The 25,991-nt window shown below is 37.3% G+C and overlaps 1 pseudogene; it reads left to right on the top strand.

The window, feature by feature from the left end:
• The first annotated feature begins 460 nt into the window (after window positions 1-460).
• Window positions 461-25,991, top strand: part of LOC111140810 — a 93,988-nt pseudogene continuing 68,457 nt past the window's right edge.

Here is a 25,991-nt window from a genome sequence, read left to right as displayed (position 1 = left end):
ATTCATTACTTACTCTTATATTCCCAGCACTGAGAATAAGATCCAATATAGGGGTTGAATAATTTTGTTGAGTCATTTACCAATCTTATCTGAACTATGAAGACTTGGCCTTGACATGTATGCCACTGGCCATGTGGGACTCGGCTTTTTACATCCAGAGTCAATCTGCAAAGAGGTAGATATGGCGTGTCACCAAGTACACACAAACACAATGTGTGAGGCTGCAATAAAAACAGAACTTACAGTCACTCTCCTTCAGGACCTTAATACATTTGCTGAAACAGGTTGGCTGTTGGTCGGTAGGAATATTTTGTGTCCCAGACACATTTCACCCTACAATGCTCTGTATGTGCTTCACTCAGAAATGCTGACCTAACTTATGACCTCTCCACTTATGCAGCTTTCATCATCATAAATAAGACTGCTGAAGTGATAATAAAATCTCATATGATCAGCCACAATGACACTTTTTCAAAGGACAGTGGATCGTGCCATTCTGCAGCTAAAACCCTACAGCGACTCCCCCATTTCCCTTAAGGTAAAATCCAATGTCCATGCAAAACCTGGCCTCTCTCACATTGGGGGGGTATGTGCTATGGTGAATGCTGTGAAATGTGTAAGCCTGAGGATTCACAGACCTATACCCTATACATTATATGTTAATTTAAAAAAAAAAAAAAAGAAAGAAAGAAAAAACCTGGCTTCCCTCACTTCCCGGACCCCTCCCACTCTTTGAGCATGGTAGTAGGGTCTCCTGCCTGGGCTTCTGTACCACGCTCACTGTTCCCTTATCCTAGAACGCTATTTTTACTCCATTCCTGTGTTCCTGTCTTTGCCCAAAGGTGACTCTCTCGATGAGATCTACCCTACTCACCTTACTTACAACTGGAACACTTCTCACCCTGTACCCCCTTATTCTGTTTTATTTCCTGCACAGAATTTACAATTTCTAACATATTATACACATACTTACGAAGTTTAGGATTGACCTCACTTTACTAGAAGGTAAAGTCTATACAAAGATGTTTACCTCTTCTGTTCTTTGCTGTATCCTCAGTGCCAAAAAGAGTGTCTGACACATAGGACGCATTCAGTATTATTAAACAAATTGATCAATCAATATAGTAACTACCCTGGCCTTTGCACATAAAAGTTGCACATAAGAAGCTAACAGAAATTAGAAAAAATTAGAGCTTAATTTCTCACTGGGATGGAAGAGGAAGGGATCACAAGAGAAGCCATGCTAGAAATGCTCCTTGAGCAATTATCATAAAAGATTTTCACAGGCATCCAATAAACACTCTACGTACAAGGAAAGAAAAAAAAAAAACTCTAAGAAGAAATGATCCTTATCTTGAAAGCACTTTAAAGGGTTTTGGAACAATGATGAATGTCTATGCATGCTACACAGAAATTTACCAGCAAAGGAAGACTCTTTTCCAGATTTCATCTGCCAAAGCTTCAGGCAGTCTACCCTTGCAGAAAACACACCTTCTAATGGAATATATACAGAGACAGAGAGGGAGAGAATCATGTTTCTGTCACCATTTTAGCCCTATATTAACTAGCTCACAGTCACTTACCAAATGATTTTTAATACCTAATTCATACCTGTAAAAGCCTACATATCTATGAAAGATTCCTTCATTTATTTTCATAATCAATTTTAATGTATTATGATTTTTATAAAAGATCTAGAATAGAACACCAAATTATAATCTCATGCTATAAAATACAAAAAAAAATTCAACTAACAGCAATTACTTGAAAACCTTGTTCAAAACAAATTAGGTGAGAGCTGGAAGTAGTCAATATCCTTAGCAATACGCCTAGGTTGGTTCTAAACTATGATGAATTTCCACTGTATATTGTTCTCTATTTCCTCACACTCAGGATATTTTGGGCTTTTGGTGTATAAAACTGGTGTAAGAATCTTGACTGAACAATTAATCATAAAAGCAAAAACTGTTTTTAAATCCCCTTGGAAATATAAAACTGTTAAATCACTGTTAATTCTACATTTAATTTAGTTATATGTCATTTAAATCTATGATGCCATCGATTACATGATGCATAATTATTCTGTGTCACTAAGAAGGAATAAAACATTGCCAATTATAATTGTACAATATCTTTGACTATAAGATATATCCCAATTTCAGAGATTTTAAAGTGGGGAAATGTCTATCTGAATCAATGAGTCATTCACTGGTATTTAGGGTAGTTATAACCAGGGCAGCCAAATTTTTTTTTTCCTACTAGGGAAACAGTGAGAGCAAATTAATTTCTTGAGTAAGCTACTACTTAGTAAGAATGCTCTTGTGACACTACAGATTATCAAACACTACACCAGACTCAAGGCTAATTGTGGAATAATCCTAGAATGAAATAATTCTGACTTGTATGAGCCATACAGTTAATCATGATCCACAAGGACAAGATCTACAAGAAATCGGTCTGGATATAAAAGAAATTACATTTTAGCTACAGTCTTTTGAAGGAAATACCATGCTTCCCACAAAGTATTATCTTAGGATAATACTGGTCCTTCTTAAATTCATGAACTGATCGATTTTCTCAAATTGCTTTTATTAGAATTTTGAATTTTCACAAAATGGCTTTGTCTAATGAAAATATTCACCAATGTGATCGTCTATATCCAATTTTTCTTCATGCTGTGCTCTAACGGGAAACTAGAAAATGTCATCCTAAAAATTGTTTTGACAAATAGCAGGTAAATCACATAACATAAGCAAGATAATGCTTAAAATGGGAGAGGATCTGGCAGCCAAATAGCCAAGAAAGAAAAATGAAAAGTACCAGTATGAAGACTGAAAGCATTTACAGAATTTCAAGAATGTGTAACTAGATCTTTCAAAATGGGAATTATAAACAATAAGAAATGTCATGCAGCAATTTCATTTTATGTAAAACCATGTAAGTAAATATACCATTTGATTTAATAATGAAGATATGAAAAAGATAGACTGTTAACAAAATATAGTCTGCCATATCTCCTTTCAGCAATGGTGTATACATTTTAAAAGCAGAAAGTCAATAGATGTAAGATTAAAAAACATTATTCATCTCGTTCTCACAGCAGGGTGACTAAGCCTGCTGTCACCAAACATGTTACCTCCCTGTTCCCTGATGGAGTCCCTTTAATAGGATGAGATGAATGCAAGTGTTTAACTATTTTAACATATCAACAACAGAAAATAAAAGCAGCTATTGAAACATGATCTGGCTTCCCACTAATTGAATATGTGTATGTCTTTAGACAGACAAGTGCTGATGCCTAGAATTTTTATAGTGCCATAGGAATCAAGGTTTACCAATTAAACAGCAAATTAGTTTCCATACCATGGAGGTCTCTTGATCCTTAGCCAATCCCTCATAAACAGAAGTGTTTCACATTGGTCAGGAAGTCCGTGCATGTTAATTTTAAATGTACACTGAATCTAAATCATGATTTCAAAAGTTCACCACTTTCTGACTAATGTTGGTTCAAACACAGGAAAGCACTAAAATTATGACTAGGTCTCACTGCCTTGGACATGCCTATAGTAATGTGAGAGTCTCTAGAATCTAGAAAACCTGTCTGGAATGCAAGACACCTTACTATAAAGTCTACAGCCTTTTTGTTCTCTAAAGCACCCACAAACGAATGAAGTATCACTTGGGAACAGTCTCTTAGAAAAAGTCAGAGCATCAGTTCTACAAATGAGCTACTTCCAAATTTCCAAAGTTTGGGCCCTGAATTATCCATAAGTCAAAATGGAAAATAAAACTCCCTCTAGTTCCCATTCTTTAATTTATTTCTCTTTTTTCCCAGTCTGTTCTTTTCTCATTGGCTCCCTTTGCCTAAGTTTCCCAATGTTTTTTTTTTACCCAATCTCTCCTCACAGAGAACAACTTGATAAACTTTTGCCAAGTAAGGACATAACAAATTATTTCTTCTAGTAACATGCAGATTTCAAAAGAGGATGGTCTAGAGGATTAATATTGTATCACTAACACTGGGATTTCTAGAGATGGCTTTTAGATAACAAAGAACAAAACTTAGCCTCATTTATATAAAGTTGAACCATATCTCATATTTCACATGCCTCAACTATGTTTCCTCTAGATTTCATGACCTATTATTAAGAATTTCACATGGAAATGTGTAGAATTTTCCAGATTAGACAGGGAAGAAAGTATTCGCATATACAGTTTCATGAAACTCACATGGTTCAGTACAAAAGGAGTTTGGTATTAGGGAACAATTTTGAACTCCAACAAGTAGTTCTACGGAATTTTAACACCCATTATTATAAATGTTTTCATTCTGTCTAATAAGTGGATGAGGTAATGAGATGAGAATAACAGCCTTTCATCAAGCGTGATGTAATTTCCTTTTTACTATCATATCCTTTAAAGTAGGGGTTATGGCCTGGGAGCATCTAAGAAAGTGTGGCCAAAGGCAAAAAAAAAAAAAAAAAAAAAAAAAGTTTTGTGGTTTATAATGCTTTAACACTGATTATATGTTTTTAGTCAAAATTTTCCTTTAAAGTAGCCCCAATTTGTGGCCACAATTCTGGATTTTCAGTCTTCATACCAAGGAAGAAAGGAAGGAAGGAAGAGGGGGGAGGGAGAAAGAAAGGAAGAAAGAAAAAAGGAGAAAGAGGAAGGGGAAAAGGTGAAGGAGGTTGAGGAAGGGGAGTGACGCCTTTCTCTTGTACAACAGAATCTCTTTCTTGAATATCAAACTGGCCAAGTCAACAAACTCCAGTGTCGAAGTTTACACCGGGGTATGAGGCAACAGGAGGTTTATCCACTGAAACAACTTTGCCACAAATTGAACCTCAGCCTCTTCAATAAGGTGGTTCCCAGTCCCAAATACACATTCAAATCACCTGGTAAGGTATAACACTGTCAGATGTGCTGGAGCTGTCCCTGAGTTTCTACTGGCACTGGCCTGGAGGCAGCCTGGACATTAGGAGACTGGAGAGCTCCCCAGGGATTTGTAAGTGCAGGTACTCAGCATGCATCCAAGGAGGGAAGACAGAGCTACCCTGGCACCTGTTTGAGCTGACTGACGGAGCTTGACAGATGGAGCCCCAGCCTCAGGATGCTGAATCTTCCTAGCATCCCGTGTTTACGCAGTGAAACGGGAACAATAGTGGAAGCAGTTTTATATGGTAGCTCTCTGACCCACTAATCAATTCCTCCCTCCTTCTCTCTCTCTCTCTGTGTCTCATTCTCTCTCTCCTGACTCATGCTGCAGTAGAGGAAGACACAAACAGCCCAGCCAATAAAGGACCATTGCCACCGGATTGCCTTTCTTTGACTACGTAAAGAGCCTTTCAGAAATGCAGACCGTGCAGGAACAAGGCTGCCATCTGGCGGCCTTCCTGGCCATCTCACACTTCTTTCTCCAAAAAGAAATATGAATGACAATCATTGCCCTCCACTTCATTTGCATACTAGACACACAAGCTTAAATATTCCCCCTCTGCGGTGCTGGGGGTGCTTTGCGGTGACAGGCAGAACCTGGAGGGGAGAGCTAGCACTCTCTGTAGATACAGTGGAACACACAACTTTAAACATTTTTCATCCACAGGTCTGTCTTCAAAGTTCATTTTAAAGGACTTTCAGGAGACAGGTGAGCTCAAATGGGGCTGAGAGTTTTGTTACCTAGAAAGATTTAATACAGCAGTTCTCAAGGAATTTGCATTCCTAACACATTCCTAGGTGAGTTGCTGGTCCAATGACTGCACCTTTGAGGACCACTTGACAAACTGTAAAAAATTAGTTAACTGTTAACATTTCCTGATCTAATAAACCCAGCTGAGACAAGACTTGGTGAAATATCCATAGGCTGGGGCAGCAGCTGGGGTCAAAAGATGACGTCACTTCGGGATTGTTTGTAGATATCAGTGGACTAACATAAAGGAACCTAAAATACCAGCAAAGAAGTGGCCTAGATGAAGATTGGGCCAAAAAAGACTTCTTCGTTTTTTGACGTATGACCTCTAGGGGCCTCTGGGAATGCGTGGTCTCTTACCCAAATCTCAAATCATCCCAGTCCATTGAGTTTAGCGGGGAACAGACCTGATTTGCAAGTCAAAATGACAAGCTACAATAGATTTCAAACTGATGGTTTTACAGAGACATAGCAACTAAAGATGTATTGGTTTGCATTCCAATATCGCCATCTAGTGGAAGCTTGTTTTACACCAAACCACCTAAAATGGTAGTGATTTACTTTTTGACGGGAAGAGGGCCTCACCATTTACTAATTGTGATACAATCTGGAAGGACAAGTAAACAAAAAACAGTAAATCGAGGCTATGTGAAAGACATTTTTGCGATCATGCATAATGTGTTCTATGAAAACAGCAAAGCTGTTAGCTGAGAAACCTACATACACAGAGAAATGAGTACAACTAACTTTTCCAGAATACACAGGCAAGAATAGGTACTGTTAACAGGGAAATTATATCAAACATTATGCTCATGTGTTGTCTTAATATGCTAATGCCTGAAACTTCCTCATAATAACTGATAAATAATTGTGAAAATAAGAAAAAGAAGCTCAAGTTCTGCATAACTTGTAAAATTCATATGATTCTATACATGTATGTGTATATATAATTCATGTAATGATTCACATAACCACATACCTTATTAAACAGTTCAATAAAATGAATTCTCGATTCTCTATTATGGACCCCAGGAAGAGACAGAGTAAGAAGGAAAAGAGAGATACTAAATCACTGCTGCTAGCCCCGAGTAAAGATTAAAAAGGAAAAAAATGTTTAAATTCAAGATGTTAAAAGTCTGCTACACTGGCCTAGAATTCTGTTCTAGGTGAGCTGATAGTTTAAGGGTAACTATTCACTGAACATTCAGTTAAACATTAACAAGATGCAATTTTATTTTTTCTAAACATCGCTCTAAATGTGATTAGTTGACGGCTGCTTTCCTGCCTCTGAACATCTCAGGCAGGTTCCATCAATGTTTGATCATCTCCATGATTAAAAAATATATAAAATTTTACCTAGTCTAAGCTAGTGAAACTGGTGATGCACAGGGGTCTCGTCTGACCCTTCTCCTCTGACTCCAATGTTATGAAGCCAAACTAGGAACTTGTTAGAAATGCAAATTCTCAGGCCCAGGTCAAAAGGAAAAAGTTCCTCTCAACATGTGTCATATGTAATCAAATGCAGAGTCTTCCATTCTGTGTTTAAAAAATTAACATACAGTTGCCTTGATACTACACTGCTTGGTCCCAAACTCCTTGTCAGGTATTTTTATAAATATTATTAATAAGATTTTTCCTAGGCCGTATTTCCTACCTCAAGTGAGATTTCAGTATGTCCAAGATTTTTTAAGTTACATTTAAGAAAGTATATGTAACTCTATAGAGAACCCCCGAATATATTTCAGTACCTTCAGCTAAGGTTTTATTAAACTGTGTTTCTATTTCATGTAACAAGAATCCCTGTTCTAATAAATCTTCATTGAATTTTATATGTGCCCAGCGCTCTGCTTTGAATGAAAGGTAAGTATCTTAGGTTGGGTTCCCAAGAGGCAGACTCTGAGATGAAGATTCATGAGCAAGTGATTTATTAAGAAGGAGCTCCCAAGAGAAATCAGTAAGAGAGAAGGGGAAGCGGAACAGCGAGAAGCCCTGCAAGGATGTATTTCAGACTAAGTCCCATGGAGGGTACCCCTAATCCTGCAGGAAACTCTGACATTTATTCAAACAAAGCAAAGGAGGTGGGCTTCCTTTATTCCCAAGCACATGACTCATGAGATAAGGAGCCTGAGGTTGGCCTGGCAAAGAAGTCCAGGTGCCAGCCACTGGAATTAAATCCATGCCAAGGCTGCAGGAGGAGCCAAAAGATAGGTGAGAGATAGACAAGAGGATCTGGGTAGAGCACCAACAGTCTATTCTTTAATCAGCATAAAATGTGTTTGCTTTCTACTGGCATATTACATTCTATGTGAATAACAGATAATAAGAACAGTAATAATAACAGATGACAATATTAACAACTGAAGGCCAAAGATCAAATATAGCCAAGTACTAAGTTAAGGTGCAGGGGACACACATTATAGCAAACCAAAAGCAGTGGTTCCCAAAACTCTTCTGCACACTGAAATCACTTGGGGATCTAAAATACACTGAGGGGGGCGCCTGGGTGGCTCAGTGTGTTAAAGCCTCTGCCTTCGGCTCAGGTCATGATCCCAGGGTCCTGGGATGGAGCCCCGAATCAGACTCTCTGCTCGGTGGGGAGCCTGCTTCCCTTCCTCTCTCTCTGCCTGCCTCTCTGCCTGCTTGTGATCTCTGTCTGTCAAATAAATAAATAAAATCTTAAAAAAAAAAATACACTGAGGGCTGGGTCCTGACACCAAGGCATTCTGGTTTATTTGGTATGGAGTGTTACCTGGGCATCGGAATTCTGAAAAACACTCCCACCTCCAGGTGATTCCAATCTTCAGGAAAGTTTGGGAACCACAGCAGGAGAGAGCAGTGTGAATTGTTTCGAATTGGGGAAGAGACATCCGGAAAGCAGGGAGGCTTGAACTGGGTCTTGAAAGATGGTTAAAATTGAGGAAGCAAGAAATAAAAATGGGCTGACACTACTGGAAAGAGATGCAGTGTAAGTTAAAAGATAAAAATTAGGATGACTAATAAAGGAAAATAAGGAAACCAACTTGAAAAGTTCTTGCCAAGACTAGGGAAAACAAGGTTTCACAGATAAAGTGAATCCCTATTACAGTTGGTCCAGAAGCCAAGTAAAATATTTTGAACTTGACCTAGTGGGTAACCACTGTAGGTTTTTTAATAAAGGATGAAGTGATAAAAGTGGTGTTTAAAGAAAACCATTCCAGCAACAATACAAAAGACAGATTCAAATTGCAAAAGACTTGAGTCATTGAGGTCTGCTGAGAGGCCGTTTCAGTAATCCTGGTATTTGACAAGGTCTTCACTAGGGCAAGAGCTGTCAGAATTGAAAGGAAGGCACAAATAAGGAAGTGTATTTTAAAGAAAAGAGAGGTCTTGGAACTTGGATATAGAAGCCAAAAAGATGAAGGAATTAAAGATAAATCCAAATTTAATAGGGAATGGGAAGTAGAAACTGATGTGTTTTTTCCATGTGTATATTAACCCCCAGCCCACTTTAAAATGGTCTGGGGGGCATGAGGCAGGTTTTGTTCTATTTAAGATGTCAACGTAGTATAAAAGAAAAAAGACACCAAATCCTTTCCTTTAAATAATAAATGAATAATAATAATAATAATAATTGCATTGTCAATGTAACACCAAAGACCCTCAAGGAAAATTGTTAAGAAAGTTTCTTTCTGCCCTCCCTCCATGTATACTCTCCATGGAAAAGAAGAAGAAAATCAGGTGGGAAAAAGAGGGCTTAGGCACTCAGACTACAGACGGGACACTGTCCATACCCATTTCTCTGCCTCTTCCACATTCCTCAGTTCTGTGGGTCAAAAAGAGTAGAAAGATGTACAACCCTCCTTTATTCTGAGGGACCCAAGGATAGAGTGGAAGGGTACCCTCCTTTTTGCCCCCCATGATACATCAAGGCTTGTGATATCTCAGTCACACAGCTTTTGATGATGTTCCTATATCTTTACAGCCTACAGAGGGGTTCTCAAGAAATTGAAGTTATTTGAGTTGGTGGCCCAAAGCAGTGTCAGATATGGTGATAAAAAAATTTGGCAGCAGAAAGTGACATTGGACCCTCAGTTCACACACTGTGTCATACCCCCAGAAACATCACAGCAAAAGAAAGAACTGATATTGATAATCAAAGCTGATGTCAAGAGGATTAAAAATCTCAGCCAATTACAGCTTGAAGCAGATCAAGACAGATACAGATGCCTCCCACCATCCTCTGCAGTGAAGGGAAAGAGTAGGAAATACCAAATAAAAAGTAAAAGTATAATATAAATATGTATATAAGTATATAACATAAATATTGAATATACATGACTGGGAGATCACTGAATTTGATTGAGTTTAACAATTAAGAAATCATTAAAGTGACTGAGTTTTCCTAGAAGTAATTGGGTTGCTTTGTTACTATGAGAAGGAATAATGCATGAGATGAAAATATAATTACATTTTCATTATAGGAAAATAAGGAATGTTATATTTTACACATCTGAATTTTTACTCTTTGAAAATCATACTGACTTCATAAGGTTTTGAGCTAATATGACAGCAAGAATGGTGGCGCCAAGATGATGAGTCTTGCTTGGGGGCATGTCAATTTTAAGTAACAAGACAGGCAGTAGAAAATATGCTGTAGGTTGCTGGAATGCAAAACTAGAGCCAGCCTAAAAGATAAAGGCAAAGTTATAGGTTCATTCAGTAGTTATTAGAATGGAGGTGATAATTCCAGGCAGCGTGAATTTGCAAAGAAAAGCAAAGAGGCAAAAGCTCTGAACCTCTGAATCGCTCCTTTAGGACATAAAAATGGGCTTTACATTTTAAATATTGGTGGAATTATTCAAGTATATAAAAGGACATGACATAAAATGTACACATTTTTTCCTGTGTCTTTTTCACTATTTGATTAAATTGAATAAATCATAGGCCTGTATTTTTCAACTATTTATTTTATATATTTATACCAAATGTAAGTACATGGAGTAGGTAAGAAATCTCAGAAATGAAAATGCAGATTGCTAAAATACATGACAAAGGTTGAGAGATAAGGTTTAGAAAATTTCCCACAATAAAGAGGAAAAACAAAACAAAACAAAATCCAAAAGGTAGAAAATAAGAGAAAAACGATAGGAGATGTTTATAAACAAGTCCCAGGAGGTCCAACATCCAAAGAATAGGAGTCAGAAAGAGAGAGAAATAAAAGAAGAGAGGAGAGGAGAGGTGAAAAGAGAAGAGAAAAGGGGGGGAAGGGGAGAGGGAGGAGGGGAGGGGAGCAGGAGGGGAGAAGAGATGGGGGAAGGGGAGAAAATAGAAGAATAAAAATTATTTAAGAAATAATACAATTTCCCAAAGTAGTTTCTTGAGTGAATAATATTACATGTTTGTGGTATGATAATCTCTATTTATTGATTTTTATTTCACAAAATCCACCCACTGACAAGTCATAAAAAATATCATTTTAATTCTAGAATAGAGCACAAATCCTATGAACCTTGACAATGTTTTTACTGTAATTTAATACTGACAGTTTGAGATGTGAAGACAGAAGAAGAGACCCAATGTAAGTGTTGGAACCCAGCTGTCTTCACATTAAATAGCACAGAGGAAAGAGAAATTATCCCAAGATAACAGACTACAAAACAAAGTTTTAAGAATATTATTAAAAGTCTTACTTAATAGTAACCAACAGAAACCCTAGAAATAAGATTATATCTGACTAAATATGAGAGGCAGAGAAGATGGGGGGGGGTAATACTGTGTGGCTAAGCAAAATTTCTATGACAGGTAGCCCCCAAGACAGTCCCCAATGATCCCTGCCTCTTGGTATCATAATCCTCTGTGTAATTCCATCCACTTGAGTGTAGACTGGACTAAATGACTCACTTTAAACAAACAGAATATAAGAAAAGTGATAAAAGGTCACTTCCTAGATTAGGTTATAAAGAGACTTCAGCTCCATCTAGGGGACTCAAGCTATCTCTTTCTCATTTTCTCTGACAGAAGATAGCTATCATGTTGTGGTTCCCTCATGACATGGAACTGAGTGGGGCACCCAAACTTTGAGGGACTGAATCCCACCAAACAACCATGCAAGTAATCTTGGAAGTAGATACTTCTTTGGTTGAAAGTTCAGATGAGAATGCAGCTCAAGCTGACACCTGGATTTCACCCTATGAAAACTCTGAGATGAAGAACATAAGCTAAGTCAAGCCTTGACTCCTGACTCCTTGACTATGAACTATACTAAAAATGGAATTATTGATTAAGAAGAAAAATCAAGGGGCACCTGCATGGCTCAGTGGGTTGAAGCCTCTGCCTTCAGCTCAGGTCATGGTCTCAGGGTCCTGGGATCGAGCCCCACATCAGGCTCTCTGCTCAGTGGGGAGCCTGTTTCCTCCCTCTCTCTCTGTCTGCCTCCTCCCTCTCTCTCTGCCTGCCTCTCTGCCGGCTTGTGATCTCTGTGTCTGTCAAATAAATAAATAAAATCTTAAAAAAAAGAAGAAAAAAAAAGCCATCCAAGAATGAGAAAAATATTTGCAAAAATAAGAAAGTTATTAAAGCAAAGATAATAGACAAAAAAAAAACCAACTTAAAAAATAGGTATTTTCAAGGACAAATGAGAACAAACGGAGTCAAAGCAATACTCAATGAAGGGAAGAACATTTTCCTGAACAATGAAAAAGATCTGAGCCTGTAGTTCAAAAAAGTTCAGGATGTTGTATACAACACTGATGAAGAGAGGCCCATGCTTAGAACTCATCAGGAAAAATCATTTCAGGGATGAAGGGGGGAAAGCCTATAAATATTCAGGAAGAATACATAGAATCAAATTTTAAAAAGTGAATAAAACTCATTCTCCTCTCAGACACTGGTCACTAGAAGACTGAAGTAATGTCTATAGAGTTTTGAAGAAAAAGTGGCTATGTTATAACGTTGTGCATGAGCATAAGTGCCTGGTAGGCACCACAAGACATAAAGGGGCTATGAAAATAAACAACCCATTAAAAAATATGGCTTTAAAAAATATGCAGATAGGGGCACCTGGATGGCTCAGTCAGTTAAATGGCTGCCTTCGGCTCAGGTCATGAACCCAGGGCTGGGATTGAACCCCGCATCCAGTTCCCTGCTCGATGCGAAGCCTGCTTCTCCTTCTCTACTCCCCCTGCTTGTATTCCCTCTCTCGCTTTCTCTTTCTCTCTTTCTCTGTGCCAAATAAATAAAATCTTTGAATAAATAAATAATAAAAAATATGCAAAGATAAACTTTACCCAATTAAATAATCAATAAAAATATTTATTCAATAATAAGTGGGATACAAAAGGTTTGTGGGGAAACATTTTTATTGGTTAAATAAGTGGGATGAAATCTAAATAATAATATTTTAATATTCAACTGATACTAAAAGGTAAATGTGTGTGAATTCTTCATTGTTCATTCATAGCAATAGTTTCAAAAGTAATTTCATTTTTACTGAATTTGATGAAGACATTGTATTCTAGAAGGTTTTTGAAAAAGTGAAAGAGAACCACTAAAAGAATTTATCAGTTAAATTTTACTGTATGACAAACCACTCTAAAGCTCACTGAGCTAAAACAACATTTAGCTCATGATTCTGTGGGTAAGCAATCTAGATTGTATTCTGGCAGTCAGTTGTTCTCTTCTCAGCTAGCATCATTAATCCATCTGTGATCAGCTGTCAGGTGGCCTGGGAACTAATGAGTTTAGGATGGTTTCTGCTGGGACGGCCCATATTTGCTTCATGTTGTCACCCATGTTCCAGTATGCTAGACTACGCCTTCTCACATAGCAATAGGAGGAAGTTTTTAAGAAACATGCAAGGCCTCCTCAGGTCCAGACCCAAAACATGATAACACTTTGCATTTTGTTGGTCAAAGCAAATTACAAAGCCAGCCCAGACTTGAGGGATAGAAAAATTGACTCTAACTTGTGAAATTCTCAAAATTGCATTGCAAAGGGCCATGGAGACAAAAGGTTAATAATTGTGGCCAATTCTGCAAACAATCTAGCACACCCTGATGTCTGGCCTCAATTATTCACATCCATCCAACAGGCAAAATATACTCAGTTGCCCTCACCCCATACAACCCAAAGTCTAATCTAATCACTGCATTATGCTCAAAGCTCAAAATTTTAAGATCTACATCTGTCTGCATGGAGTTCTTCTTGACCTAGAGACCTCTGATCTAAAAAGACAAGTTTATCTATCCCCTATACAACAACCTACAACAGCGAAACAGAGCAGGATAACCACAATGGACACTTCCATTAAAAAAAGAGAGAGAGGGGCGCCTGGGTGGCTCAGTGGGTTGAGCCTCTGCCTTCGGCTCAGGTCATGATCTCAGGGTCCTCGGGATCAAGCCCCGCATAGGGCTCTCTGCTCAGCAGGGAGCCTGCTTCCCCCTCTCTCTCTGCCTGCCTCTCTGCCTACTTATGATCTCTCTCTCTGTCAAAAAAAAAAAAAGAGAGAGAGAGAGAGAGAGAGAGAGGATCAAGGATGCGTAACAGTTATAGTCCATACAAATTCTGAAATCCAGCCCAGCAACTGTTTCTAGGATACCCTACTCAGAGGTAGGAAATGTTCCTTGATTAAGTCTCAGTTTTGGTCCCTGGAAGTAGCTTCCCGATAAATTTTTCTTTAGGACTCTTGGCCCCACCCTCTGGATGTCCTTTCTTTTTTTAGTCTTGCCATATCACCTTGAATACAGGCCTGCTTGATAACACTGTGGCCCTGATGCTTCTTTTATCCCAACAGCTGACTCCCTGAAAATCTTCAGAAGAACCACATTGTGAATGCATAAAGTCCAAGAGAGCCACCAAAATTCACTCTAAAAAAAAAAATTAATTAAATAAAATTTAAAAAAATAAAAAATAAAAAAATAATAAAAAAATAAATCCACTCTAAATTGCTGACCCACAGAATCTGAGTTAAATAAATGCTGTTTTAAGCCACTTAATTTCCAGGTAGTTTGTTACACCAAAATAACTCATAAAGTTTTTAAAAACAGTATTCCTACTACAGAAGATAAAGCCAAAAAAATCATAGTCTTTATAATTGAGATGATAAAGCCAAAAGGAACATAAAAATGAGATGACAGCATCAGTGTATTGTTCATACCAAATAAAAGAGTTAATTCTTCAGGTAAAAAGAAAATGCTCTCATTAAGTTCAAAACAGATTTCAACTACATGTGGCAACAAGAAACATCTAAAATGACATGACAGAGAACTGCCCAAAATAAAATAGTGAAAAAATTATTAGGCAAATAGAAACAAAAATAAATAGGTGGTTGAATTATTATTATGTAATTAAAGACCCAAAGCATTGCAATGGTCTCTTTATTTTTTAGAAAAAATAAATCAATTAAGAAATACATACATGTTGTGAATCATTATTACTGAATATCATCAAAATATATAAATATTATGAATACAAAAAATAAGGCATTTACAAATCTTTGAACTTGAATCCTATTAAAAGAGTGAATGATTTAGAATACCATATCCTATATAAAGAAAGCATATAAAGAATACATTATTCTGAAGCAACCCTAAGACATGTCTAAAATTTGATCACATAGAAGATCAATATAGAAGTTCAAAAAAAATCCCCAAAGTAAAAAATTTCAATGGCTCGTTTTCTGACCCTATGGCTGGGGCCCTTAATCGGAAGTCTATGTATAGGCTTCAGAAAATCCACACACTCCTGACACAACATTTTGTGTTTATAAGCATTTTTCTCAGTATTGAGTGTATAATATTCATCAATTTTCCAAAGGGCTCCAATCTCTCATAAAAATTAAATTGGGAAGCAATAAATACAATTTTAAGTGAAATACTAAAACCCAGTCACACAAAACTGGCTTATTTTTTAAAAAGAATATTTTAAACAACAGTGTTAAATTGAATATAATACACAGTTCGAACTCATTCCCATTTAGTGAACAGGTAGGTGTGTGTAATCAAAATTGCTTTGGGTTTGGCAGTGGACGTAAAGTTTCATATGTATTAATCAATGATCCATAAATAAAAGCATTTTTGTCATTATATTGAATCCAGCTGCATACTGCAATAAGTAAGTTGGCTTATTGTTCTTTGTGTGTAACTTTCATAAATTAGAACTTTTCCCTTATAACTAAGAGAAAACGTAATTCAAAATGGCCTAAGCAAGAAAGGATTCAATGACAATGAAATTGGAATTTCTAGGAATAGGTTTATCTTGATGCATAAGCTCAAATTGCTATCATCTAGAACCTGGCATATTTCCAACTATTTCCTGGTCAGTTTGCAGATAGGCTCCTCCATTATACAAGCAAGGGAGCTTGAGCAACTCCAAAAACTTATACAATCTCATATTCCATTTGGGTGGCAAATTACATCTCCCTCTATCCCAAAAGTCTCTGGAATCAGTGCAACCACTATACAAAATGGTATGGAGGCCCCACAAAAATTAAAAGTTGAACTACTATATGATCAAGCAATTCCACTTCTGGTTATTTATCTGAAGAATATAAAAACACTAACTCAAAAAGATAAATGCATGTTCACTGCAGGATTATTTATAACAGCCAAGACATGGAAACAACCTAAGTGTTCACCAACAGATGAATGGGCCAAGAATCTGTGGGCTCGTGTGTGTGTGTGTGTGTGTGTGTGTGTGTGTGTGGTGCGTGTGTGAGATATTATTCAGCCACAAAAAAAGAATGAAATCTTGCCATCTGTGAACATGAATGGATCTTGAAGGCATTATGCTAAGTGAAATAAGTCAGTGTGTCTGACAGAGAAAGACAAATATCAAATGATCTCAGTTACATGTAAAATCTTAAAAAGAAACACACATACACACAGAACTCATAGATACAGAGAACAGATTGTGGTTACCAGAGGCAGGGAGTGGGGGTTAGTGAAATGGGTGAAGGGGTACAAACTTAGTTATAAAATAAATAAGTCATGGAGATGTAATGTATTAGCATATGTAGTTAATAATATTGTATCATGTATCTGAAAGCTGCTAAGAGAGTAGATCATAAAAGTTCTCATCATAAGAAAAAAAAGTATATAACTGTGTATGGTGACAGATGTTAGCTAACCGTGATGATCACTTCACAATATATACAAAGATTAAATCACTGCATTGTATACTTGAGACTAATATAATGTTTTATGTCAATTATGCCCTAATAAAAATACTTTTAAAATAAAAATTAGGGATACATATACTGTCTGGCCCAGCAGTTTCACTTCTATGTTTACCTGAGAGTTTACCTCAGTTTACCTGAGAGTACTAATATTGCATAAAGATGCACATTGTCTTAGTGATGAGAAAACAAACAAACTGGAAACAACATAAATATCCACCAACCACAGTATAAACAGATTGTGGTATAATCATTACATAACTTGTGAAATTAAAAAAGAATCTATTTGCATATCATGACTAAATCTTGAAAACACTCTTGAGTGAAGAAAGAAAAAAAAACCTATATCTGCATTATCTTGTTGTTCATATGTTGAAAATAAAATCAAATAAATGTCTAAATTTTAGCTGTTCAACTAAACTTTGAACTCTTTTGATGTTTTCTCACACATTTCAGTAAAGTCAAATCAGACTAATTCATTGTTCATATTCCTGGAAAATACTGGGATCTAAAGATAATTGAATTCTTTATTTATAAAATATTCTCTTATTTATAACTAAAATCACAATGTATAGAAATTCAGTAGAGATAATTAATGGGAGTTAAAGGATTCTTTTAAAAAGAAGATCAATGAAGTGGAAATGTCACATAAAAGAAAAGCACAATATGAAAGTTAAAAAAAAAAAAAAGAAAGAAAGAAAGAAAGAAACCAGCACACTGAGAGAAGACATGGGACCAAAAAGTGTTCAAAGAATGTCTAAGAGCTTAACCTTCCTGACCTCAGCATAGCAGAGTAGAAAATAAAACTTATTTAACATTTCTTAGGCTTCAGAATGTATTGTACATTGAAGGAATACAAGATAAATTATTTAGACTGTTTCAATCGAGATTGGCAAAATCCCAACCTGTCATAAACAGGGTTTAAAAAGCTTACAGCATAAATAATTTATAGTTTCTAAACCAGAAAACTTTTAAATTTGAAATCCTGCATTGAATAGAAGACTCTGCATTAACCACAGGGCATAACATCTCCCTTCAGGAGTTGACTGAGATACTTTATAAAAAGGTCACCATCATAAATAAAAGCACAATATTTCATCCCTTATTTCCCATTGTCAGAAATGTAAACCAAACACAGGATATTAAGGAGATATGTCATAGCAATTTTTAAGTAAGCAAGAGCAACAAAAATGCTACCTATTCATTCTTATACTTATCATGCAACCTGCATACCAAATTTCCTTGTCTTTTCTTCTTATAGGAGGTTCAGGTTAATTTTATATTTACCCAAGTTCCATATCAGAAAAGACTCCCATGATACAATATGCTTTTAAAGTTAGGCAAGAATTATAAACTCATTAGGAAGAAATCTGACTACAGAGTATTTCTAGATTTTTATAAGAATTTGTTATCTTTCACATTTTCTTGCCCACAACAAACTTGATCTAATTTTTTTAATAACTCACCTTTACCAACTACATCCAAAACATTCAACTAGGCTAATATAGAAGTATCTCCTTCTTCCCACATTCATGTTTCACTGGTTTACATAATCAGCTCACATGATGGAAATAACAACTATAACTGGCAAACAGGTTTGGGAACAAGCACATTTTATCTCACGGAAGGGCAAAACACATTAGGACACCCGGTGAGAGCTGACCTGCCTTGCCACAGCCATGGCATTTCATGAGGAGCGATCAAAATGTTTTATAAGAGAAATAGAGAGCATTGATTAACCTGGTGAGTGTATTAAGTGGAGGTCAGATAAGAACACTTCCACAGTATAATAAGGAAAACAGCTACTATATGTGACGTGTTCACAATGGACCTTGGCACTATTCCAAGTGTTTTACTGACCATCTGGCTGATTTAAATAAATCAGCAGGTGATGAGACATGTGTTCCATGTGATAATGTCCTTAACACAGAGCAGATTAACTAATTTTTTTTTTTCAAGAGTGGTCAAGGTAGACTTTCCAGAGTTCCTTTACATTGAAAACCTTGCACAACTCATCTCCAAATGACCTGACTAATCTTATCTTCCACTGCTTCCCCATCTAAACCACTACTCCAGCAAGAACAGTTAGCCATCACCCCCATAATAGGGCTGTGTCCTACAGCAAAGGGATTAAGAGAGCTTTGAATTTTCTCATACTACTGGGTAGTCTCCATACTGTACCTTAATGGTAATGGGACCATGGCTGGGTTGCCCAGCCTTTTTGAGTCAGTTTCCTTATTAAAAAAAAAAAAAAAAATGGGAATACAATAATGAAGATACACAATACCTATCTCTTAAGTGAAATTTTGCCTATAAGGTACCTGACCAATACTTGGCATATGCCAAGTTCTCAACAAATGTTGCCTATTATCACTGTTTTAGAATAGTATCTATACTATTTTATAATATATTATTAATTATTAATATTAAGCATTAATTATAAAGAAGTCTGAGGGGTGCCTGGGTGGCTCAGTCAGTTAAGCATCTACCTTCAGCTTCAGGTCATGATCTCAGGGTCACAGGATTGGCCTCACATCAGGCTCTCTGCTCAGCAGGGAGTCTGCTTTTCCTTCTCCCTCTGCTCCTCCCACCCTCATTGTGTTCATACTCACTCTCTCTCTCTCTCATAAATTCAAAAAAAAAGAACTTTGAGAACAAATGGATACTTTTGTCTAATATTTCTACCACTTAAAATAAGACAACTTGAATAACCATGTGGTGCTTGTTTTCCTTTATGCAATAAAAATATTACCAAACTCCAAGACTCATTTATAGCACTCCTGGTTAAACTAAAAAAGACTAAAATAAAAAATACACATTTAGGGAGTGCCTGGGTGGCTCAGTTGGTTAAGCGTCTGCCTCTGGCTCAGGTCATGATCTCAGGGTCCTGGGACTGAGGCCCAAGTCAGGGTCCCTGCTCAGTGGGGAGTCTGCTTCTCCCTCTCTCTCCTTCTGTCCCTCCCCACTACTCATTCTCAGTCTCTCTAAAATAAGTAAATAAATATATATATATATATATATATATATATAATCTTTTAAAAAATACACATTTCAGCTTTTCTAGTCTCACAGAAAGGTACCAATATTTTGCTTAGTATCAAGTAAACAATACTCCAAAATAGTCAACAGTAATAAAGTATTTCTGAGTGCTTTATATGGATTATCTCATTCAATGTCCAGAAAACAATATGTAAGCATTAGTATTATTATCCTTTTTCTTTTCATGTAAAGAAAATGAACCTTGGAGTTCCTGGTAACTTGCCTAAAGTCACATACCCAATGAGTACTGGAGTCAGGATATGAACTCAGTCTAACGCCAAAGGCAAAGTTTTAAAGCTCTGTGCTATGCTGCCAGGATTCTCACTGATGAAGATCAAAAATCCAAGGGTTTACAAGGTTAGATCAGAGTTCCAGAACAAGGGTGAAGGCTGCAAGTCCTTCTGATAATGTTCTTTCCAGCCCTACTCCAAGTGCTGTTTCACAGGAATAGGAGATATGCTATGATATATTAGGAAGACCACACATCGCTGGGTACTTGGGAAGTAACATAAATCTGGGATGTTGCACAATCTTTGTGAAAGCTTTTCTTTGGGAAAGGGATCCATTTTAGGACAATGTCTGACTCTCATGGTTTGAGGAATGCTGAGAACTATAAACATTTTCTAACGCTCTGCTAGCAAATATCCTGTACTGTAGGGCCAATAGTTATGGTAATGGGGACAGGGATAGACATGGTTCCTGATTAACTAACAATGACAGTTTTTAATTATAGTAATTATTGTGGTTTATTTACTACTAGTGTTCCCACTACCACTCTTGGGTCTTCCTTCATGCCATCTCTTCCCCATTCTCAATTCCTGACATTTCCTATCATTTAAATAAATCTATCAAATTATACCCAGTCACACCCCAGGCAGATTTTCCTGACTATACTAGCTCACCATGATTACTCCCGGATGTGAATTCTTATAGTGGCTGTTGTCCCCATCAGTTTTCACCTTTCTGGCTGGTTTTTCATGCACTCTTGCCCTATCTCTACTTACACAGAGATTATAAATTCCTTAGAATTGCACTAGGTCTTACCTGTCTCATCATCCTCAGTATCTTCCTTGTGAAACACATTCAACCAAAATATATTGATTTTCTACTTGAAGGAGACACAAGCACAGCATAGCAGCACTGGAAATCATTTCGCGTTCGGATCTTTCTTACTGACTATTGTGATCGGCATACCAAAGAGGAGGAACAGAATGCGATGTGAAAGAACAGGGAGGGAATGGGGGCAAGCTTGTTCGTTGAAAGGATTTAGTATTTCACTCTAATATCCTGAGAGAGGAAATTTCAGTCACACCATTGTTAACACAAACAATCCCAAAATGAATAAACAGAAAAAACTAAGCCTTGACTACTCTCTAAGCTATTAATGCTGGAGACCCTCCAACATAGCGTGAATCAGGAATTCCATGGCCTGCATATGAAGTAGCAATGATAGCACTCATGTTACTGAAGAGCCCCAGACCAAAAAACACAACATCAAAAAAAATCAAGGCTCAAAGAAGTTTGCTTATTTTTCTCTAAAAACAGAGCTGCTGAACATCAGAGCTTAGATGAAAATGTGTCTCATTTCTTGAATTGTCTCTCATTGAACAATATGCAAATGATTATCAGAAAAGATATTACTTTCATTTTGTAAGACTTGACTCATTATGACACCAAAAAAAAAAAAAAAAAAAAAAAAATCTAGGGTATCATTAGAACCAATTCAGGATTATTTAAAATAGAATCAAGCCAATCAGGCTCTGCCACAAGTTCCCTTATCCCTCACCTAGGACCTTGACATTTTAATGAAAGATGCAATTTCAATAATTACTTTTCAAACTATATACTTATTGTTTTATTTTTACCTTTAACCTTAAGGCAAAGACTGATGGGATATTTCAGTTTTCATATAATGCCAGGTAAGGTTTTTCCCATTTTTTAAATTTCAAAATACATTTAAGTTACTTAAAAATAATTTTCAAAATGACAGAATGTGCTGGAAAGAAGAAAATAAGGATTATAGCATGGAAAGCACGGCCACCAAGACATGCAAGTCCCCAAGATGATGAACAGATAAGAGCAACTGATTTTCACATACATTAAAAGATACAAAGTCCTGATGTTGATGTTTAAGCCATTTTGGTGGTAAACCTGTCTTCACAACAAAGCTATTTAAAAGCATATCCTTAATTAAGAAAAATTAAATTTTTCATTAAAAAATATGCACTTAGAACAATCTTGAAGGATTCTGAGAGGTATTTAGTAAAAACTCACAAAGCCTGTCTTCGAATCAATCTCAACACCCTCCCTGCTCCTTGGTGCAGCCCTGCAGCCGGGCCACAGCAAGGTCGCCTGCTCCATGTGATGAGGGAGCAGGAGGCTGGCTGAGGACAAAGCAAAAGCTGGCACCTTACACCCCCTCTCTACCCGCTCCCCTCGGTAATATGTGTCACATTCCTCAGGCACCCCTGATTGCCCTAAAAGAAAAACAAATAGTTAACTTGCAGAGATCACAATCCTGCAAGACAGGGGTCTCCCTTGGTTTACAAATGTCCTTGAGATTTTCAACAAAGAAGTTACCTTATCAATAGCCCAATTTCCAGAGGCACATAACTCAGTTCCTCAAGCCCTAATGTCACCCTCCCCTCCGTAAACAAAACTGAAGGAGGCTGAGGTAGAAGGAAAAGAAAATAAAGTTAAATTTCTTCTAAACCTAAATCTCACTAACAGGGACGCTTGATAGCAGGAATGTGACATTCCACCAGGAGACTCCCAATTGTCTTTATGTTAGTGCCTCAATAGAGGGAAAGCGGCCTTGGCTTGATAGTAACCAGGCCTTCAGTACCCTGACAGTCTTCTTTACCCCAATAGCCCTTCTGAATACCCCTTTGTCCTCACCTACCCAACTCCTGTGTATATAACCAGCCACTCCTCACATCCCCGGGGCAGCAGCTCTTTCTGCCCACGGGTCCTGTCCCCGTGCTTTAATAAACCACCATTTTGCACCAAAGATATCTCAAGAATTCTTTCTTGGTCATCTGCTCCGGACCTCACCCCACCGAACCTCACCTAGGTTCTAGAACTTTATCACATGGACACCGGCATCTATCTCTAGGTCTCCCTGTCTCCAGCACTCCTCTCTTCCACGTCACTAGCATCTCAGACTAATAGCATTGCTGCTTTTTAGTTTACTTTTGTTTCTTCCCCCTTGGTTTTTCTTTTCTATATATGCTGTATTTTCAAAATTTTATATAATGAATATATATTATTTAATAATCAGAAAAACATGAATGAATGCTTTTATGATGCATATTCTATATTATTAAATGTTTATACTTCTATATTTGTTACAAAATGTAATACATATTATAAAATACAGATTTAGCATTAAGCCAGACACTTTGATGCCACCCTTATTTATCCACTCCACAAAACTGTCTTTATCAAGGTCATGAATGACCTCCACATTACCACGCCCAGTTGTCAGTTCTCAGGCTTCAGCTTATTTGATCTATTGGCGGCATTTAGCACTCTCTCTTCTTTGAAAAATTTTATTTGATTTCCAGCACACCCAATACTCCTGGTTTTCCTTTTACTTTCTTGGCTGCCTCCTTCTTTACTGTCTCCTCCTCGGATTTTCCCTTAACAATATCCCAGGACTCAATCCTTGAACTGCCTCTTCACTCCCTCTGAAATCCAATGTCATAGTTTTAATAACTAAAACCTCCTAATGTGTATCCCCTGCCCAGACTTCTCCCCTGAAAATCCCGCTCATATGGCCAACTCTCAACCTACCCTCTTCCCTTAGAGATCTTAGGCATCCCAATAAACTTCATCCTGGAAATTCCCTTGGCCTTTTATTTTCAGGAGCCCATGTCATCCTGGTTTACTTCTTTGTTTCAGTGAAAATTCCCTAGTAAATTTCTAAAAAAGGATGCATCAGAAGCAAATGATTTGAGGCCTTGCCTTCAGAAATACCTTTATTCTACCTTTACACTTGATTGGTAGTTTGGCTGAAAATAGCATTTCAAGAAATGTCCTATCTACTTATTTTTGCTCTATCTTCCAGAAATTTCTCAAAACTTGTAATGAATTTTTTTTTTAAATCACTGTTTCAATTTTTTCCCCAAGGACTCGTTTTATTCTCCAAAGGTGCTTTTGTTTCTAATATCCTTTTCTTGTTGAGGATATGCAAGGTATGAGGATACCCTCTATTCTGCTTAATACTAATGTCAAATGACATCTGATTCTCCTCTTGTTGAAGACACAGGTGGGATTGTACTTTCTTGTCCCTTGAAGTTAGCATGGCCATAAGTCTTGCTTTGGCTAAATAATGTGAGAGGAAGTGAGTCTTGTCACTTCCAGATGGAAATATTTAACTCCAATGCTGAAATCCTCAGCCTTTCTTGCTTATAATAGTGATGGTGGAGCCATGTATTGATGTGAAGAGCAAAGCAGCTAGGAATACTGAGCTTAGAATACATAGAAAACAGCAGCCCAGGAGAGAAGTGTGGACCTACCACAGGAACAAGCCAAAAAAAAAAAAAAAAAAAAAAAAAAAATTGTATTTAAGTACCCAGATTTGGGGGTTGTTTGTTATCACAGTCTACGGTATGCTATCCTGATTGATTCAACCATTGGTACCACAAGTGGGGTACTATCATAACAATAAATATCAAACATAGAACATAGGTTTAGTGGATAGATAGCAGGTGCTGAATAAACTGACATCAGAGGCAGGAAAGATGGTGATTCATGCTATGTAATTACAAAATCATTGGTACAACTATGAACCAAGAGTCAGACTGTATTGTTATTGATCTCACAGTTACAAAGATAGGGGTAGGAAAAACGAACTGAATTCTGTGACAGGTTTCTGTGGGTAGTGTTTGACAAGATATAAGAAACAGATGAGGAAAGAAAAGAATTGTCCAGCCTTCAAGTAGCAATTAAAAGAAAAAAGAGACCAGAAATCTGAGGACATGTTAGGAGTAAACTAATTTTCAAACACAAGCAGTAAGATATAAAATTGAGAAAATCCTAAAATTAGGGAGGCTCATTAAAATTCAGCCTTAAGAAAGGATTAAAGTTATGATAGTGTTGCCATACCCTTATCAAAGCCTCTGGGTAGTTTAAGTGTTCTTGGATCACCCAGTAAATTCTTTTTGTTGTTGTTTTGTTTTGTTTTTGTATTTTATTTTTTATAAACATATATTTTTATCCCCAGGGGTACAGGTCTGTGAATCGCCAAGTTTACACACTTCACAGCACGCACCATAGCACATACCCTCCCCAAAGTCCATAACCCCACCCCCCCTCCCAACCCCCCCTCCCCCCATCAACCCTCAGTTTGTTTTGTGAGATTACAAGTCACTTATGGTTTGTCTCCCTCCCAATCCCATCTTGTTTCATTTACTCTTCTCCTACCCCCTTAACCCCCCATGTTGCATCTCCACTTCCTCATATCAGGGAGATCATATGATAGTTGTCTTTCTCCAATTGACTTATTTCGCTAAGCATGATACCCTCTAGTTCCATCCACGTCGTCGCAAATGGCAAGATTTCATTTCTTTTGATGGCTGCATAGTATTCCATTGTGTATATATACCACATCTTCTTTATCCATTCATCTGTTGATGGACATCTAGGTTCTTTCCATAGTTTGGCTATTGTAGACATTGCTGCTATAAACATTCGGGTGCACGTGCCCCTTCGGATCACTACGTTTGTATCTTTAGGGTAAATACCCAGCAGTGCAATTGCTGGGTCATAGGGTAGTTCTATTTTCAACATTTTGAGGAACCTCCATGCTGTTTTCCAGAGTGGTTGCACCAGCTTGCATTCCCACCAACAGTGTAGGAGGGTTCCCCTTTCTCCGCATCCTCGCCAGCATCTGTCATTTCCTGACTTGTTAATTTTAGCCATTCTGACTGGTGTGAGGTGGTATCTCATTGTGGTTTTGATTTGTATTTCCCTGATGCCGAGTGATGTGGAGCACTTTTTCATGTGTCTGTTGGCCATCTGGATGTCTTCTTTGCAGAAATGTCTGTTCATGTCCTCTGCCCATTTCTTGATTGGATTATTTGTTCTTTGGGTGTTGAGTTTGCTAAG

This window comes from Enhydra lutris, unplaced genomic scaffold (genome assembly GCF_002288905.1).
Source record: "Enhydra lutris kenyoni isolate GAN:26980312 unplaced genomic scaffold, ASM228890v2 scaffoldscaffold1, whole genome shotgun sequence".
Classification (NCBI taxonomy): Eukaryota; Metazoa; Chordata; class Mammalia; order Carnivora; family Mustelidae; genus Enhydra; species Enhydra lutris.
The sequence above is the reverse complement of the archived record's forward strand: the minus strand, read 5'-3'. Positions and strand labels throughout refer to the sequence as shown.